The 20,281-nt window shown below is 41.4% G+C and overlaps 1 non-coding gene across 1 annotated transcript; it reads left to right on the forward strand.

The window, feature by feature from the left end:
* Positions 1 to 806: 806 nt before the first annotated feature.
* Positions 807 to 896, forward strand: LOC128398597 (small nucleolar RNA SNORD93). The gene has a single exon (XR_008327178.1). It is a non-coding gene; the product is annotated as a small nucleolar RNA SNORD93 (small nucleolar RNA).
* The last annotated feature ends 19,385 nt before the right edge of the window (positions 897 to 20,281 follow it).

Raw genomic sequence — 20,281 nt, forward strand, 5'->3', positions numbered from 1 at the left:
TTCTAGCACAAGGAGTTTGCAGTATAAATTGCTGAGTTGCTAATTTGGAGTGGGAGGAAAGGAGGAAAAGAAAGGGGGGAATGTGATGTCTTAACTTAGCTTCTTCCTTGACAAGGTATATGTAGAAATGTCAAATTACCAGGGCTCTTTTTCAGGAGGAACTCAGTTCTGGCACCTCTTGGGTGGGTTCTGGCACGTCTCAGGAGGGTGCCATTACCATTTAAGAGAACAGGGGAAGTGTTCATGGTGAGTTCTGGTAGTAGCAGCTCAGGTTGGTGGCAGTTGCTTAGTTCTTAGTGTAACATTTGATGTTGGCCCAAATTTTTGACTGCTTACAACTTTTATGCCTGGCGTGCTCTGGTCCATGGGGTCACGAAGAGTCGGACACGACTAAACAACAACAACAACTTTTATTTGAGTCAGTGCTGTACAAGTTGTGCTACAGAGGTTGTATAAAATAAGGTCTAAGAAATAAAATTTAAAAATAGTAAGGATTTTCAGGAAGCTGATAATAGTTTATTAAAATGGTAATTGAAGCTAAGACATCAATACGAATTCAACTCTTAAAAAAAAAGATGAATTTAATCACTGAAGTTTCAAAGAATGAGGATTGTATGTGAAGATTATCTTGCATGAAGGTGGACCAACTTTTCCAAATGTTAATCCTAGATTTCCTTTTTCTTTTTGTAGATTCTATAATAAAAGATGCAGACTTACAACATTGCCATGTCTTACTTCCATCTAAGGTATATTGCAATGTTCTTGCCTAGTATTGCCTCAGTTTATGTCATTGTGAATAGAATATCTGGCCAAGGATGAAAACCATGAACTGATTGTGGATACTTCTATAAAGTGTTATACACAGATCTGATGGCTCAAAGGATTTTCTGAGGCCAGATAGACAGATAAAGTATGTATAAAATTACCTTTACAGTTATTTTAATTCTGTTTACTAGATTTATAGACACTTGTCTTTCTAGAAAACCTAGCTAAGTACATCTAGGTTAACTATTAGTAACCTAGGAGCAATATCATAGTTTCATAAAGTGCAAAGCAGAGGTAACTAATGAGGTACCTAATGTGGTGACCTGCTGATGTTGCTGGACTACAGCTGTTAACAACCAGGAACCATACTGGCTTCCCCTGATGTGAAAGGTTTATCATGTGTCACTTCCTCTGTCTTTCAAAAAGCAAAACCTACAGAATATATTTAAGCTAAAAGGAAACAAATATCTCCTAATACTAAGTTTTGCCATTGCTTTTATATTCCTGGGTTCCTTTGGAAGGAAGGGTGAGATATAAATTTAATAAAATAAATAAATTTCTGTCACACAACTCCTTTGGGCTAACTTTATTCCATAGTGACCTGGCTGGTTCTATGTGCCAATGTGCATCTTTGTAGAAACTGCTCCTCAAGATAATACAATTTTATGTTCCCTCTGCCCAAAGACACTAAGCCTTCTAAGACACTAAGCCTTCAAATCATTTCAAAAATGATTTGAAAAGACACACCTTCCTTAGCAGTTTGGCTAGCTACTTTCTTCTACTTTATTACTTTATTCTGCTTCTGGAAATAATTTCCCTCTCCCTCTCTTCAATGGAGTTTGCTTGAGCTCCCTCTGGACCTCCTTCTGTACTACCAGCAAATCTCTGCCCTTTCTGAGTTAAGGGCAAGGGGCAATAGTTAACATAAAAAAGATAATAAAAGCAGAGCATAAATTTGGAGTGTGAGACTAGAGGATGGTCAGTAAAAGGAGTACAGTTGCAGGAAATTTTGTTTTGCTAGGTTAAGTTGCTAATAATTTGAGTAAACTTACAAAAATATTTTATTCTGGAGTTTTAGAAAGATGGAGGAGATAGTCAGCAGGATATCAAAGAGAAGTTCTTCAGAGTTCGGTTACCAACAGTGCAATTCTACGCAGTCTAATCGTTTAATGGGACTTCCTACCAGGTAAGAGGGTATAGGATTGCAGCCTAAAGAGGGTTAGACATTTATGGAAATGTGGAAAAGAATTGTGGAATGTAGGATAAACTAGTAGTAGTTTTTCAAAGGTGTGTCAGCAGTTGGAATTTACATAATTTGAAGCGTTTTTAAGACCAAAGGAGTTAGCTGGGAGAGAGTTTCAGGAATAAGATTTAAGATAGCACAATATAGCAAGAGGAGCTAGGGGAAGGTGGTATTTTAAAGAAATGTTTGAAGTGCAATTTTTTTAAAGTTCTGATTTTTAAATAAAATATTGAATAATAAATTTATATTAAATACATAAATATTTAAATGAATTCAGAAGACTAAAATGCATAAACATTTACTAAACTGTATGTTCTTAACCAGAGGAAATGGTAGAATATTGCCGTTTTAAAAGGGTAGTTTTATCTTTCACCACTAGATGTCAGTGTTTAACAGAAAAGACTTTAACTTCTGCCACAGTCTGCCGATTTCTTGAAAAAGATCACTTGAGTGAAGCCAAGGATGATGACAGGTATTTAAAATTCTGCAATTCACAGTTTCTCCTCTAAAGGACATCAGAAAACTTCATCAAAATTTGTTTGTCTAAGTTTGTCACTTTCAATGTACAGAATGCGGACAACCTCTCTTGAGACATTATGGCCCTTAATTCATTTTTAATTCTTTTGAGTCTTGAAAAACTACTCTCTCCCAAGCTGTTAGTGACCATAAAGCTAAGAAATAGCCACAAAATTGCTTCCACATTAGGAATATCTTCTGGGTATGCTTCCATAAACAGTTCAACACCTTGCTGAGTTTCTTGTTTGGATGCTATCAGGATAGCAAGAATGGAAAATAATTGTGGAATATCACTGCACACAGTAGTTCTTTTTAAATTGGCTTCAAGTGCATCCAATATAGGAATAAATGATTTTATCCTAAACTTATCTCTTAAAGAAAGTGCATCTAAGGCATCAGGTGCACTTCTGTCATTTCTTTGTCGTTCCCTCACTCTTTGTCTCCTTGTTTTGTGGTTAACATTTGGCAAGATTGCTTTTGCTTTGTTTCTCAAGCTCATCAAAATCTTCTCCAATTTTCCTTAAAAAAATCCAGAAGTGAACTGTACAAGCTTGCACAAGAACTCAATAATAGGACTGATTTCTGAATGGCTTTGCTGACCTTGTGAAAATGACTTGGCACAGGGATTTATATCTCTAAGATTTTGCAGACTTTGGCTGTGAGCTAGGGCCCCACACAAAAATTCAAGTTGGGCCCTCGAGTTTAAAATTGGACCCCACTGGCTGGCCCTGAGTCTCATAGTTGCTGGGCCCGAGTTGCCCTGCCCTTGCATGAAGTCTTGGGTTTGCAATGTGGGGAGAGGGGAGGCTGCCCGCTGGGCGGGCTGGGGAGGCCCCCTGGATTTAGAGGCCGTAGGCTTCAGCCTACTTAGCCTATACATAAATCTGGCACTTTCTAGCCCACTCGGTAAACTCAGTCACCTTACTATGCATTCATTACCATATGGAAAATACAACTTGTCCTCCCTTAGAATTTAGGCACAATAATACAGCTTTTCCCCAGCTGGCATAAATAATAGTCTTCCATTTCTGATTGTCTTTTCATTATGAATTTTATTCTGGAGTATTTTCTGTAATTTTATTATAGACATAATCTGCCCTGAGCCCGTAGGGTGAAGGATGGGCTATGAAAAAATAAACATCAAAGCTTTTGAGTGTGGATACTTAGCAAACAAAATTAGCAAAACAATTGCAATTGTATTAATCAAAGTCTTAAGCATACAGAAATTTGGCAAAATGACTGTTGTACCTTCTGTGCTTCTGCATATATAAATGCTTTTTCAGCAGGCTTCAAGCCAGTGAAGCAACTTCCCATTTATTACAGTGACCTCTTGATTGTAGCTTTTTACTAGTAATTTCATGTATTAGCTTGTGTTGGTCCAGGAGCCAAAAAGTTCTGTGTGAGTTGAAAGCACTTATTTTCTTGGACAGGACAGTGAGCAGAGGGGGAAGAATGACTATTAACCAGTATTTCCAATAGCAGCCATTTGTGTAATACAGTGGTACCTCGCAAGACGAATGCCTCGCAAGACGGAAAACTCGCAAGAAGAAAGAGTTTTCCGTTTTTCGAGGTGCTTCACCAGACGAATTTCCCTATGGGCTTGCTTCGCAAGAAGAAAGCCCATAGGGAAATCTCCGGGGACCTCTTTTAAAATGCTGGCGGTCAGGAGCAAAGACTTTCGCCCACCGCCCGCCTTCAGAAGAGGTCCTGGACCTCTTCTGAAGGCCGGCGGGGGGCAAAAGTCTTTGCTCCCGACCGCCTGCCTTCCCGGGATAGCGGAGAAGCGCAGCGCGTTTCTCCGCTATCCCGGACGGCTTTTGAAGGCAGGCGGGGGGGAGCAAAGACTTTCGCCCACCGCCGGCCTTCAGAAGAGGTCCAGGACAGTCTCCGCTGTCCTGGGGGCTTTTAAAATGCTGGCGGGCGGCAGCAAAGCCCTCCTGTCCCCGGAGCTTGCGGGGCGGGAGGTGGGGAGAAGGGCTTTTCTTCCCCCCGCCAGCCTTCAGAACAGCCTGTCCCCCGACAGTCTGTCCCCCGACCTTTTCTGAAGGCGGTTTCCATAGGAACGCATTGATTGATTTTCAATGCATTCCTATGGGAAACCGTGCTTCGCAAGACAAAAAACTCGCAAGAAGAAAAAACTCGCGGAACGAATTAATTTCGTCTTGCGAGGTACCACTCTATTCCAGGAGCAGCTTCACAGGGGTGCAAGTGCCTGTAGTGTGAGAGGAGATTGGAAAAATGCCCACTGTAAGCTTGGAACTCCACATCCTGGCCATGGAGTGAAACATGATATTTATTCCATGATTTCAAAAATGAATGGCACTACAACATTGGGTATCAGATACAAATTTCATCAGGCACATTAGCGTTGAGCAGAAAGTTGACAAAGGTTGGAATTAGACAGCAACCTCGTGTTAATTTTTTCTGTTTTTTACCCATAAGGCAGGGGTAGGCCAATGGGAGTTGTAATGTTAACAACATCTGGAGGGTCACAGGCTCCCTACCTCTGCCATAAAGTTTACCCATGTTGTTTCTCCACCTTGTACACGATCTACATGGTTCACCATTGGTGGCTGATTGTGGGTAGTTGTGACGGGGACAAACAACATATGTAAGTAACTACATATGTAGTCAATATGCCCAAGGATGGAATATGCTTCTGCACAGTGAACATCAAGACTTTCAATTAAGAGTACTTCACTCCACCCACCTTATCAGGGTGACCTCCACTATGTAACTAGTCCTCCAGTTACTTTATATAGCCCTTGTTAATCAATGGTTCAAATAGAACATTTAGCATTCCTAAGATATAAGAACATAAGAAAAGCCCTGCTGCACTGGACCAAAAGGCCCATCTAATCCAGCATCCTCTTCTCACTGACCAACTAAATGCCTATGGGAAGTCTGCAAGCAGGACCTGGGTTCAACACTGCACTCCTCACCTGTGATTCACCAAGGCATACTGTCTCTGGCATCTGGCAGTAGAGACAGAACATCATCCATAAAAGCTTGTGCCATAATAAAAGTGCTAGTCTTTTAAAATGCCAGAAGACTATTGTAATAGAAATAAAATACATCACACCATAGTGGGGAGGACAATGACCAGATATGCTGTACAGGTACAAACTGTTGAAGGACAATCTTGCCCTCCCTACGTGTGGTTCTTTAGCTTTAAGTTGAATTTGATCTAGTTGAGATTCCTGTGTTGCAGGGAGTTGGACTAGATGACCCTCAGGGTCCCTTCCTGTTCTGAACCACAGGGCCAAAGGAGAACCTGTGTGAGTGGATGCAGGGATATCAAAGGAGTGATAAATTCTAGTGTTGTATTAAAAGAAAGGTGTAAACTTACAGCAAATCAGCCAACCAGGTCTCCCAGGCTTTACAGGCACGGGACAGGCACTGCAACAAATAGATGGCTTGTCCCCAGCTAAGCAAACATTCATACATTCTTTATACACAAAAGTCACTTTGCCCAGGACTTCATATCACTTCATGAGGGCATAGGTGGCAAATAAAGATAGTTCCCCTTTCTGGGCTCAGAGCCCAGCACTCCAGTCCCACAGATAACATCAAAACAGTCCAATTAGCTTAAAGCAAGTGAATATAAACATATATGAGGTCATTGTTACAACAACTGCCAATTAATTGTGGGGTTATCTTGACTACCATGATGGTGTTGCAGAGCTTCCGGAACAGTTTATCTTTGGTTCAACACAATTCCAACTCTACAACTCTATGATTCTATGAAATGGAGGATTCCTTCACAATGTATAATTCATATATTACTGAAAGAAGAACACATATTAAGTGGCTCCAGAAAGAAAACAGTAACTTAGGACATTTTAGGGATGGATCTTGGAAAGGAACAAGTGAAGGAAAACAGTGTAAGAAGAAAGTGCCTTTGTGCAACAACGAACTGCTTTTCTTTTACCATTCACTAAACAGAACTGTCCTCAATTCTGGGATAAGCATTAAGAGTTTCCAGGGCAGAGGATGAAGGGCGCCTCTGCCAATTCTAGAACAGTATTGTGAACAAACTGAAGCTTTACTTAAGCCTTGCTGCTGGAGGACCAGCTGAATGCATCACAGAATTCTAAAGCAATAGCTTGTCTGCAGTCCAACTAAACAGTTTGGTGAGTTACTTTTCAGAACAACGTTCTTCATAAAATTTACTCTACTTGCCCTATGGGCTATGGGAAGGGCATGTCAGGAACATTTCAATGCTTGTTGCACACACACCCCAACCATCCTATATAGAACAGCACCGACAGCACAAGCTATTAACATTTTTTCCTTGAAAAGACATTGTGTTGGACCATACTTCAGTTCCAATCACTGGGGGTGGCTAGTCATGACAAGTCCTATTGTTTTTAATTTAAACTCTGTGCAACTAACAGTCTGGAGCAACCTGTTGCTTTATCTGACATTTAGGAAAGCCACTTCAAAACATCCCCATCTGTCCACCTTTGAAATCAAGAAAGGTGTGGTGGCCTGGGACTCGTGCTCAGACTCAGAGCTGGAGGAGTCTCAGTCTGCACCGGATCCTCTGCCTCAGGCGGCATCTGAACCGAGTCTGGGGCCTGATTCTGAAGAGCCCCAGTCTGCACAGGTTCCCCTGCAACAAGCACCAGCAGGGCCGAGTCAGGAGCCTGAGCCTGCCCTGGCTCCAGATGTGAGGATTACCTCGTTGCCCTCTGCTGTGCAATCACGTACAGCTGCTCCATTACCAGTTGGGTCAGGAGAGGCTGAGGCAGCCTCTTGGTCTAGTAACCCACCGACATCTCCCGAGCTGCAGAGACTCAGGTCTGAGAGAAGGAGAGACCTGAGTGCTCGCCTTTGGGCAAGACGGAGATGAGTCACCGGGGGATCAGGACCGGCTGTTACCCTGTTAGAGATAAAAGGCTGCCGGACCCCGCCCCAGGTTGTGGGAGCAACATTGCTGCTTGCTGGAACCTGCCTGAGACCTTGTGCCTGACCTAGCCCGGTTTCCTGCCTTGGCTCTGTTAGACTGACTCCTCATGGAATCCTTGGATTCGGTACCGAACCTGGACCGTGTGGCTTGGGTTAACCCCCGGGCCTAGCACAGTTTGCTCCCGCCACAACTCGCACTCCCCCTTCCTGGGGGTGCGTTTGGGTAATTCAGAAGCCATGGCCGACCCAGTGGCTGCGCTGGTGACCTTGGCTCAGGACAACCAGACCATGGCCCATACCATCCAGCAGTTGAGTGACGCCATCACGGCGTTACAACAGCATTTGGCATGCCATATTGATGAATATCGTCGAAGAGGTTGGCAAGTTGGACAACAGGAGATCGCTTGATACTGCTGGCTTCCAGAACCACTTTGTATCACTAATATATTGGAAAAGAGTCACAATACAAAGTTTGGTGGGGATAAAGGTAAAGGTACCCCTGCCCGTACAGTCTTGACAGACTCTGGGGTTGTGCGCCCATCTCACTTAAGAGGCCAGGGGCCAGCACTGTCCGGAGACACTTCCGGGTCACGTGGCCAGCGTGACAAAGCTGCATCTGGCGAGCCAGCGCAGCACACGGAAACTCCGTTTACCTTCCCGCCAGTAAGCGGTCCCTATTTATCTACTTGCACCTGGGGGTGCTTTCGAACTGCTAGGTTGGCAGGCGCTGGGACCGAGCAACGGGAGCGCACCCCGCCGCGGAGATTCGAACCGCTGACCTTTCGATCGGCAAGCCCTAGGCGCTGAGGCTTTTACCCACAGCGCCACCCGCGTCCCTTTGGTGGGGATATAGGCCTTCTAAAGAATAACTGTACAACTTAAGGAAATTCAGAGCTAGGGCATCCTCAACAGATACTGTCCAAGATCTGCCTTGCTGTCAAAATCCTGGTGAACAAGATCTAAATCTAATGTCCACTTGGAAGGCTTGTATGAGAATCTGTTACATTCTTACTACAGTAGTACCACAGGTTACATATGCTTCAGGTTACATACGCTTCAGGTTACAGACTCAGCTAACCCAGAAATAGTGCTTCAGGTTAAGAACTTTGCTTCAGGATGAGAACAGAAATCGTGCTCTGGCGGTGCGGCAGCAGCGGGAGGCCCCATTAGCTAAAGTGGTACTTCAGGTTAAGAACAGTTTCAGGTTAAGTACGGACCTCCAGAACGAATTAAGTACTTAACCCAAGGTACCACTGTATAAGGATAGCCAATGTTGGGCCGTCCAGATGCTGTTGGACTCTTAACTTTCATCAGCCCCACACAGCATGTCCAAAGATCAGGGATGGTGAGAGATGGAGTCCAACATCTGGAGGGTGCCAAGTTGGCTACCCATTGTTTAGTAGCATAAACTCAATGGCAAAAACGCAGTGAAAACACTGAGTATGTTCTACTGGCAATGGTGCTGGTGGGGAAAATGTGAAGTTAATGTGGTTTGAAGTAGTAGGAAAATCAAAGGCGTTTGAAGACAGAATACATTCTATTTCTACAACAAATTTTCCTCTGAAGTCAGTTGCTGCTTTACAGTCCAAGATTCATTTAACAGGGTTGAGCAGGACAACATACAAAAGGTTACTCTAGATAATTCAGCATTGAACAAACTAGTTCCATAGACCACCATATAGATCATTAAATAATGAGCAACAATGATACTGTATTCCTAATGAGAACCCCTAATTTATAGAGAAGCACTCTTCTGTAGTGTTTTATTTGAAGTATAAATGAGTCATCTACCCCGATTCCTGGGGGTAGGATGCAAGCCTAATATGTTTTTAAAAAGACACAAAGCTGGCATTATTATATTGGAAATCTAAAAAGCAAGCATGTGTTCAAGAATGTAATTCAGAAGCAAAATGCAAAAATCTTCTTGACTAATTAGAAACGCACCGTCTGGCAGAAAGACAGATTACTCCTACTATAAGTCTGACACTAGGAATGATAGTCCTGATTACAGGCAAGCATGTCAGGACTGCTTTCTCACCACCCCTCTACCCACACTGAGATGATAACTTCCCAGCCCATGTTAGCACGGTACATACGCTTCAGAAGTCATGGAGTGACTACAGCAGTTTTCCCTATGGATTCATTGTAGTCTCAAACTCAGCACTTTAAAGAGCACCTTTTGTTCTGAATGCTCATTCGTTTTATGTATGGACAGTAGGCTATCCTAGTCCAATCCCCTGTACAACTTAAGGAAATTCAGAGCTAGGGCATCCTCAACAGATACTGTCCAAGATCTGCTTGAAGATTTACTGTGAGAGAGCCACTATATATAATTTGTAAATGAAAGGAGAACAGGGGACTTATAGCAGACCTGATCAGTCTTCTCTAACATGGTGAGATGTATTATGTATTTCTATTTAAACAATAGTAATTTCTAAATTTCCATGTATGCAAATTTGTCCCCTCTCTTTTTGGGGAAGATGCATTTCCTCTTGGCAGTGTGCAAGCGGACATCCTCTGCAGAAGTTTCAAGTGTCAAATAAGACATATCTATAACATTTGTACTTTCTCAAGCCTTCTGACTATTTCAGAATGCATAGCAGGACACAGCCAATCCTTCTGCACACAGCATTTTCATGGTTGAAATATCCCTGTCACTTTTAGCTCTGTGGAGGAAGACGTATGTGTACCTGTATATTTTGCCTTGAAGGGCAAATAGCAGTTGGTGGGCTGGTGTAAACCAGAAGCGTGAGACAGAAAGGGAGTGGGGAAATGCAAACTCCCCCAGCTACAGCACTCCTCTGCCCTGTAAGTGAGAACACACCTGGGCTTTAGATAAAGTGGTTAAAATAACTTTGGTTCCCCCCTCCAAGAAAACATTTTAAATCCATAACATATAGGATTTCAACCATAAGTATTATCTCCTTGTAGCGGGAAGTGACACAGACTCTGGTTTCCTGGGCTCACCAGTTCTCTAAGCCAAGCTAACTCACTGACTGGCTCTGGCTCTGATTGGTTAGAAAGAGCCCGAGGGCACACCCACCATTGTCAACAGAGAGAGCATTTAAAAGCCAAGGTTCCCTTGCAGCTTTGTTCCATCTCATTACAAGGGATCTAGGCCATGTCTTCCAAACTACCATGATGTTGATTATCCTCATGGCCTATTCAGACTAGATCTGGTATACAAAAGTGGACAGGTCAGAATTCAGGGGAGCCCATCCCATTTTGCTGCCTGAGGAGAAATGGGAAGGTGCTGCCTCCCCTGCCACTCCCCCACCAAAGTCTTGCTTACCAGAGTTGTGCAGCAGCAGGGGCACCACCCAGCAGGATTCCTCCACCCAAAACAGCTGCTTCTACCCATTTCATGGGTGGGCTGGCCCCTCCAAGAGTAGTTTAGTTGTGGAGCCACAGTGCTCAATTTATTTTGTATTCTGTTTGACCTGTTGCCTGCTTTCCCCCACCTGTTATTTCAAGTAAAGTTCCACAGTTGAGCTAGTGGAGTCAGTGTGTGATTGCCCCTCAGGCTTTGGGAATCCTCACATGTAGATCTCTTTGGTTCCAACACTATTGGAAGTCAAAGGCCAGAGTGGTAAAACCAGAAATCTGACTTATTCTCAGGAAGGAACAGGGCTGGAGAGCTGGCTTTATGCTCTGTGCAAATTGCAAAGGATTGGTTGGAGTCGTGGTGTGTGCTGGTCCGCGATTCTTGGCTTTAACTATTACTACTACTACTAATAATAATTACTTATACCCCATCCATCTGGCCGGGCCTCCCCAGTCATTCTGGACGGCTTCCAACAGGATATTAAAAAATAAAATAAAACATCAAACATTAAAAACTTCTCTAAACAGGGCTGCCTTCAGATGTCTTCTAAAAGTCATTGTTTCTCTCTTGTTTCTAGGGCTGTAGGTGACTTTTAAAAAAAAGAGGTGGTGGCAGCAACTACTGTACTAGTAAGATCTGACTGCCAGCAGGGCTGTTGAGCAGCAGTTGGGGAAGGAAGGGGATGTGAGAGGCTCATTTGAGTATCCTCCCCACTTCCCCACAGGGAAAATTTAGATAAGGAAGTTCCAGATAGCTGAGGTTATATTATAAGAAATGCAGCTACCATCAGCATATGAATATGCAGAAAATTCCCTTTATACCCTTATCTAAGACCAAAATTACAGAGTGCTCAAAAAGTAATTGCAAACCATAATTAGCCATTGTAACAAGTTTTCACACCACACAAAAAAGCAGTGGTTTCTGTTTATACAAATAGATTAGATTTCAGCCCAGTGCTGTCTGTTCCGCATATTTTGTAATTTAAGAAATTAAAGATTCTCTAGCTGTTAATATATCATTATTATGATAACCAGATTCCAGTAATTATAGTGCAGCAAATATCCTTGCTTGTTAAAAGGGATATTGGTGTTAAAAAGTACACAAGTTTCATTTATTTACCAACTCATGTGCCGTAGAAATTAGTCATAACCAGTGTTCTTAAGACACATTATAAACCAGGCATACAAGATGGGGGTGGGGGATTTATTGCACACAGCATTGTTTGACTCAAGTCCATCATGTGCTGCAAAAGAAAAATGGTTTTGGACAAAATGAATAGTGTCTGAAACATGCATATATAAATGGCATACTGAGTTTTGTGACAATATTGGCAATGAGTTTCACGCAGTCAAAAAGAAAGTATTTTCTGTCTCATGTGACCCCCTATAGTACAATGAGTTGGTACTGTGAGGTGATTTGATGCTACATAGATTAATCCACTGGGAAACTTCTCAAGCCAACATGAAAAGTTTCCATCTATTCAGCTTAAGAGCTGGCAGCTGCTGTGCATTTTGATGTTTCCATATGGCATCGAAACATTGTGCTGCAGCATTCAGTATGGTTTTAAACAAAATGGCAAGGCTATCCTTGTATGACGGTTACAACAAAATCTATTTTAACCAGGGAAAGCACCTGTTTGGAATCTTTCAATCCAGTGATTTCAAATCTGATGATTTCAAATGTTAATTTTAGTTTTTCAAAATATATGATGGGTTTCTGTATTCTTTTTGAATACATATTTTAAAAGCTAATCTAATGGACACTTTCTTTAGAAGTGGACATAAGTGCTGGGGGTCTTGGAAGTCCTACCCCTCATTGGAATACATCACTCAGAAAGCATTGTAGGAAAAAGCAATTTTTCCACTTTGGACTAAGGAAGTCTCTTGCTGTTATGATGTGGATGCAGGAGAAGGGATAGGAGAATGCAGGTGGATGGAAAGCTTATAAACAGCGCAGAAAAAACTCACATGCTCTGTGTAGCTCCTTGTTTTTGTCATACTAACCCGACACTTTTTGCTCCAGCTGTAAGGAACTCTGTAGGCTGGGGTGACTAATCAAGGCCCTCCAGATGAAGTCATCTGTGACCATTGGCCTTGCTGCCTGGGGCTTATGGGAGCCGGAGGCCAACAATATTTGGGCAGCCATAGGGTAGTCAGGCCTGCTATAGGCCCTATTGTCAGCAGTGAAACTGGGCAGTGCATTTTGGCTCATGTATTTGTGCCTATACATACAGGAATAAATTGGCATCATATAGGCTCTAATTAGCAATTAAGCACAAAAAGAACAAACAGCAACATGGAAGGGGCAGTAATAGCAGCAACCACTATTTTAACTTATGGAAGAGGCTTGAACTGGGGGAACAGGAAAATTCCCATCTCGGGTTTTGGAGTGGCTATAAGCAGTAGGAATGTTGTGAAATTTGACTAGAACGTGGGAGGATTACATCAGGGGTGAGGACCCTTATGAGCTTGACGCCTACATTCCCTTATGGCAGCTTTCTGATAGCTACATGCCAGCTATAGGCAGAGTGTGAGGCCGAAGTGAATATTCATTTCCCCTTTGTAAAGTAGTCTAGCTTGTACACACTCAGGTTTCATGAATACTGAACTACTTACGCACTAATGGAAAGGAGTCCATTCTGCACAACATCTAAGAATTAGTTTAATTAGACACTAATGACAACTTTATCTAAATTGTTAGAGCAATTTTAAATAATCCTCTCTAGTGCAATTTGGTGTAGAGATTTACAGTGTTCTACAATCCTTAGCAATCACTAGTATCCTGGGCAGCTCCCCAATAGCTAAGAATCTAAAACCAAGTTAAAATCCCCAGATGGCTTATGTTTTGCACATTAGAAGATCTTGTTCTAATTTTAATTTCCCTTTGCTTTGCTTTCTTCCTCACCTGTTTGTTCATTCTAATCCTGGCTTTGACGCAAAAGCAGGATTACCACAAAGCAAAACACATGTGCTCAAGAAGTGCATAGTTCAGGCTGGGAATTTGAGCTGCGGAGTACCAATACTCTATCAGTTATAGTAGTGCCTTGTGATGTTACAGGAACACATTTTGGAATAAATATAGGATGAGTTCTAATCACATCTGATTACTCAGCATTCCACTGTTGGTTTGGGATGCTTTCTGCAAGAGGAAAATTTGATGGTGGTGGGGGAGTGCTTTCTGCAAAATGAAACAGAACATCAGACACATTATTCATCTATAAAGAAAGAGAATTTAGACCGTTCATCACCCATCTCATTCTTTAAGAAATCAGTGCTGTTACCTGAGATGCAGCAAAATGTACTCCCATTTGGTGTTTAAATCCACTGGAGAGACAGCTCATACACTATTTTCAGGTAAGTATAGCAGTTTGCCTGGCCCATGCCCCTCATCTTCATCCAGTGCAACTTCTCATGCAAGGTAAATGTTCCAGAAATAGGTATCCATGTGAATGGGCTTCCATGTGCACCTGGCCTTTCTTAAGAGATGGAATTACACAAGTTTTGTTCCCATTTATGAAACCATTTGGTGAAAGGGTACGTGAACATGAAGCTGGATGGCTTTCCTCCCACTGCATGCATGCTCTTGGTTTCTTTCTCCCACATGATTTCCCTGGAGAGACCAACTGGAACATGTTCAGCCAATACATTTTTCAATAGCTTCTAGAACAACTTAGTTCCTCTGATTTGGATTTAGACTTAAAGTAACTGAACTTGTGTCCCATAGATTTTAGTGGAACCTGAGTGATGGTTAACTTGTCCCTTTGATTTCATTGGGAACTTAAGTGCAACAAGTCTGAATCCAACTCTCTGTACTGAATGAAACCCAGGCTACATCAACAAATCCTGTGAGACTGGACATTTGCACAAATGTTTGCTTCCTGCATACACACAACTATCCACATAGAACATTTGCAGTTGTAAAAACACTGCAATCCTGACACAATAGTCATCCACCTTCACATAGATTAGCATTTTCAATTATGTCCTTAAGAAACTAGGAAAACTTTTCAGTTGTTGTTTTTCCCTGTTTACCCAAAACTACCTATTGAAATGAAAGAACACAAAGAAAATTTGCCAGAACAACTCTGGGCTTTCCCCCATAAAAAAGCTCAACAACTCTGGTCAGTCCTCCCCCCACAAAGCTCAACAACTCTGGGCCCTCCACTCTAAAAAAAACAAAAAAAAAACAATGGGTAGATCACTGCCAGTTTTATACTGGGAGTAGATCACGGTCTCTATAGAGAGTTGGATGTGCCTGCTTTAGGGCAACTCTCACACTTAAAGTTAAGGGGCCTTACATACTTTGTGATCGGTTGGAATATATAAATTTAATACCACCATTACAGGCCACCTTTTAATAAGCAACTCTTCCTAATCTAGTTTACATAAAACATTGGTCATCCATTTGGCAAGTGGCTATCCATTTGACATAAATTCTAGAATATGCATCCTTTGGTGCCTTGATGTGGTTTTGCCTTTGGCCTACTGAGCCAAGGAACAGGCCTTGGAACAATGCTGAAGGGTGTAGCCTTATGTCATGGTCAGGCCTACAGTTCATCTTGTCCCTGTCAGTGAACTGTGCCATCTGTTTCACAGGCTGAACATGTATGACTTAAATCATCCAATACCCAAAGGGTCAAGAACTTCTGACTTTACTAGGAGCAACTCAACTCAAGAAGCTGCAGATAGTTGGGAGGTGATTTTAGTTGGGATCCTGACTGGGTGGGAGGAGAATTAAACTCCACAGCCCCAGCAGTAGCTGTTTACATAACAAAAAGTTCATGTAATCATCACATTTTATTTGTCCATTAGCAAGTGCACTAATCATACAATCTTTTTAGCCTAGTAATACTGCAAAGAAAGTACTGGGGTAAGAAGGAACAATTTTTACCACATTAGGAAGTGTTTTTGAGAAGAAATCCTACATTCATCTTAGTCTCTTTTGTGCTTCATGAAGATTGGAATTTATTTTACCCATTGGTTTTACTGTATGCAATTGCATGAACTTAAGAAAAATGGATGCAGCTGCACAGGAGGGAAATGCTAAATTACAGTTCTTACCAGGAATATAAAAACTTTGGGGAAAGGAAACAGAAAGATCAAGGCTCAAAAGTTTACTCACAATTTAGCCATCTTAGAACCACCCAATTGGGTTGACCACAAAGGATAAAATTCTAATACTAGAGCAGTGGTAACAACTGATGAGGTAAAATTCTGTTGAAAGTTGTAACCCCCAATTCCTAGTGGATCTGGCAACTGCAGTGAGTAGAACACATCAACCAGCAAATGGGCTCAATGATCAGATCCCTGCGCTGTGCCGCACCAAACTTACTATTCTGTATTCTGTAAATAAAGTAGTCTTATTTCAATAGAAACTCTAGTCTCGTGTCTCTATTTTCAGTCTGATTCCCTCCTGCACCACTGCTAGTGGGTTCACAAATTATTATAAAATTCTGATCCAGTAGTAACATACTGGAGATTGTATTTGCTTTATATATGTGAGGCTTTGACAACAGAAATACAAAGGATGTTATATATACATAATAGTATTAATAGGCATGGTTTAAATAAGGTATGGTGTTTGTGGTGATACTTTAATTGCATTTAAAAAGTGGTAAATACTGAATATTAGAATCTCTCTTGGCTACAATTTCAAAAACCACACCACAACCAAGAAGCATAATTTCAATTCACATGTAAGTATTCACAGTGTACATAATCTCAGAAACCAAGACCCCTGTTGGTTTATTAAAAAACAACACCAGACTCCTTATTTTAGGAATGTGAATTCTAGATAGGCAATTTATTTATTAAACTATACAAAACAAGCATTTTGTTACCAAAACAGAAAATATCACAAACTACAGTACAAAAGAGAAAGTGGCACACTTAATTTAATCTTTCTCATATTGTTAAGGAACAATGTATCAACTGGTGTTAAGTCTTCCCTGTAATAAGCAAGTTATTAAAAATATACATAGAGCCAATTGTTTTCAAAAGTGGAACTATGCAAAAGGATGCAGTAAAGATTCAGAGAAAGTAATCTAGCCCATTTAAAAACCAAAACATGAAAAATATGTGCCCATCACTGAAAGATACATTCATAAATTTTATGTATCTGATCAAAGGTTGGCTCCCTCAATAAGATTGCTAAAATCTTTCAGTACTTGTTCTTCCCAAGTTGTGGTCTTCAATTTTTTGATTAATGTTAATTTCTTTTAAAGAAAACAACTATTTGCCACCACAGCAAAGTCTAACAAAGGCAACCCAACTATGTTATAATTGTCTCACTATGGGACAAGTGTTAGTTCAACTGACTTTGATCAGAATTCAAACTCAGCAATGAGTCAGTAAATGAACCAAGTACAGTGTTGTGTGTGTGTGTGTGTGTGTGTGTGTGTGTAATGAAATGTTTCTATTTTGTAATTTAAATAGTAGATAACATTCATCCAGTCACAGAAGCAACCTCCCTAAAACATTATTTAGCAAACCTTTTTGAAGCCTAGTTTTCAGTTGCCCCAACCACAAGAATGTTTCAGTACTGATAAAATGTAATTATCTAACAAAGCAAAAGTAGCTTTTATATTCCAGAGCTGGTTTGAAACATGAAAGTGAGCAACACAGTGTTATTTCAGAATGGAAACTGCTACTTACTAAATAAAATTCTGTTATACGAGTCTAAAGGTCCCAGGCATTATAAACCTCATGGTTATGTGATGATTTTTTTCCAGGTCCAAGATCATAGTAGGCATTTTGAGCAAGCTGAGACAAAGTTCAAGAGCATATCCCCATTATACTTTACAGATTGTGCAATTTAAATACTTGTATCATAAGGCCAGAGTGGGAAAAAGGGTCAGTTTTATGAGAATTATTTAAAATATTCCAAATCAGTATTCCAGATAGGTAGGATTATACAAATCACCCTTTCATGGCTTATAAAAGTGCAAGTTGCCTTTGAAGGCTAACAATATTTATGAAGAATTGTTTTTGATCAAAATGCCTGTCTGCCTTTGATTTTGTCCATACTTAAGTATGCCTGAAAGTTCTGTAGCTGTCCACTCCAGCTGTACTTTGGATCATATATAAATATGATTGCACATCTACAGAAAATCTCTTCTTGTATCAGGATGTATGCATGGAGGAAATATGGAAACTGTCATATATCCTATTTCAAAGTTACTTTGAGCAACAAGCCTGATTGCTAACTGAAGTTTGTAGATATATGTTATTTTAACCTTTCTGGCAGTTTATGGTGTAATTCTAGAACGAGGGTTTTCAACATGGCGCCGAGGTAAGACACGCTTACCGGTGCTCTTCAGATTTCTTTTAATCTTCTTTTAATCCTCTATATTTTATCTTAACTGACCCAGTCAGTCTTTGAAGCTTTTTATAATTGCTGCTAGCTCATTCCCTCCCGGGCTTTAAGGCACTCCCTCCCAGTTTCTCGTTGACTCCGCGTGACAAACTTACTCCAAGGATTTTGAAGGACTTCTAATGGGCTCTTAACCCTAAAAACTACAAATTTATAAAACCACAAATTCCTCCCACCACCTCCAATTTCGTGGACCCCCAAACATCTCAGCTGTTTTTAACAAACTGAGAAGAAGGGGGGGGGATACTGCAAAGGAGTGCTCTAATTGGACCCAGTTTTTAAACTCCTCGCAGCAGCCCACCTAGGACGGAACGAAAATTGAACGAGATTGCGACCTGAGAACTTTAATACTTTAATACTTAATCACTCTGTTTAGAAGTCTGATCTCATTGATTTAAGAAGAATCTGCAATGAGAAGAGCCAAAAGACTCAGGTGTCTTGACACAGAAACTGACGCAGAGCCCTCTGGTTTCAAACAGAGTAATCTAGATAAGTATCTGCTACCTCAAAAACAGCATATATCTCCTCCCAAAAACTCCCTCAACTCTTTACATGGAAAGACAGTTGAAGAGATATCCCTAGGAATAAATGAGGACAAGGCCACTACTCCCATAACCGAGGCACAAGTACTAATTGATAGAAAGGTGGAGCTGCTGGAGGAATGCTGCCTACTGACTGCTCAAACAGTTCAAAAAATCTTTGAACAATTACAAAACATCTTCAAGAAGCTGGATAACCCAGATGAAAGGAGGCAACTCACTCCCTTTTTGCCATCCTTAACAAGCCCTGGAGATAAACAGAACAAATACAAATTTATACCTCTAAACCAGCTAAAAACCAGAGGAAGCCCCCCTCACTCAGTTAACTTGATACTGAGGCCATGTGAGATTGTTCTCCACATTTTTCCATACAGAGGGCCTCTACCTTACTGGGAGTCAGCCTTCTGGGCCAGACACCATCTAGATCTGCTCCTAGGCCTTGAGGGGGGAAGGATTGACTTAAAAGCAGCCAAGAGGCTCACTAACGATGGATATTCCAAAAAAGTACTACTAAGATTTGGTAGTCATAGAATCCCAACCAAAATCTTAAGGGAAAAGGCTCATTTAGCCCAGAAAGGAATTATTCCACATCGACACTTTGAAGATATATCACTCAGACCACTGATCGCATCTAAAAGACAGAACAAGATGAACAAGGCCATTCCAACAGAAGCCGATATCTGCCCTACTCCCGTGGAAGAACCCAGTAGATGGGAGAAATCGCTGCCAGCTACCCCGGAAATCACGCAAGAAAAATCCAAGTTCCCAAACCATGCGATTGTAGCATCAATCAACAGCCTCGCCCTTGACACAACAGACTGGACAGTCCCAGAAGAAGAAGATCTGCTGAGTAACTTTACCAACTTACCAGATAAAGAACAAATAAGCATACTCAGTAAACTGACGAAACTACAGGCCAGATTGACCGAAATTCACCAACAAGGTCAACAAAACGCAGTAGAAACAATACACAATCAAACTTCACACCTACCAGCCCTCTCCCCAAAATGCATAGTCAAAAAGAGAGCTACTAATGGAACTTTCAAATGTATAGATGCAGAGCTCCAAATCCAGCCTCCTTTAAAATATGAAATGACAAGGAAAAACTCCAGCAATGAGACCACAAATTCCTGGCTGAGATATCAAATACTAGCTCCAAACGAAATAGGTACCCCTTATTTAAGTACTACAAAGGGTTCTAACATTGCCGAACAAAAGATGACCTCCAACAGACCTGACACACTGAGCTCAACATCAAATGAAATCAAAGAAATGGAAGTAGAGACCGAAAACAATCCTACTGTCCATAATAGTCCACCAACTACAGAAATTTCTCAGGAGCAAGGAACAGCTAAGGAAGAAAATCAAGAAAGGGAGGAAATTCTAATTTCCCGCACTTTAAAAAAGAATCTAAAAGATCCATCATTATGTTCCCCACCGAAAGTAGCGACAAATGGCTGTATCGGCACAAGACAAAATCCCTCGCTGGACTCAATAACAGAATTAGAATGACTAAAAGCTGTCAACCAGCCACCAACTCAAAAACGGATCCTACGCTTGCTGTCCTGGAATATTGCAGGGTGGGGAAACAAAGACGGAGACCCAGACCTA

Source organism: Podarcis raffonei, chromosome 12, assembly GCF_027172205.1.
Source record: "Podarcis raffonei isolate rPodRaf1 chromosome 12, rPodRaf1.pri, whole genome shotgun sequence".
Classification (NCBI taxonomy): domain Eukaryota; kingdom Metazoa; phylum Chordata; class Lepidosauria; order Squamata; family Lacertidae; genus Podarcis; species Podarcis raffonei.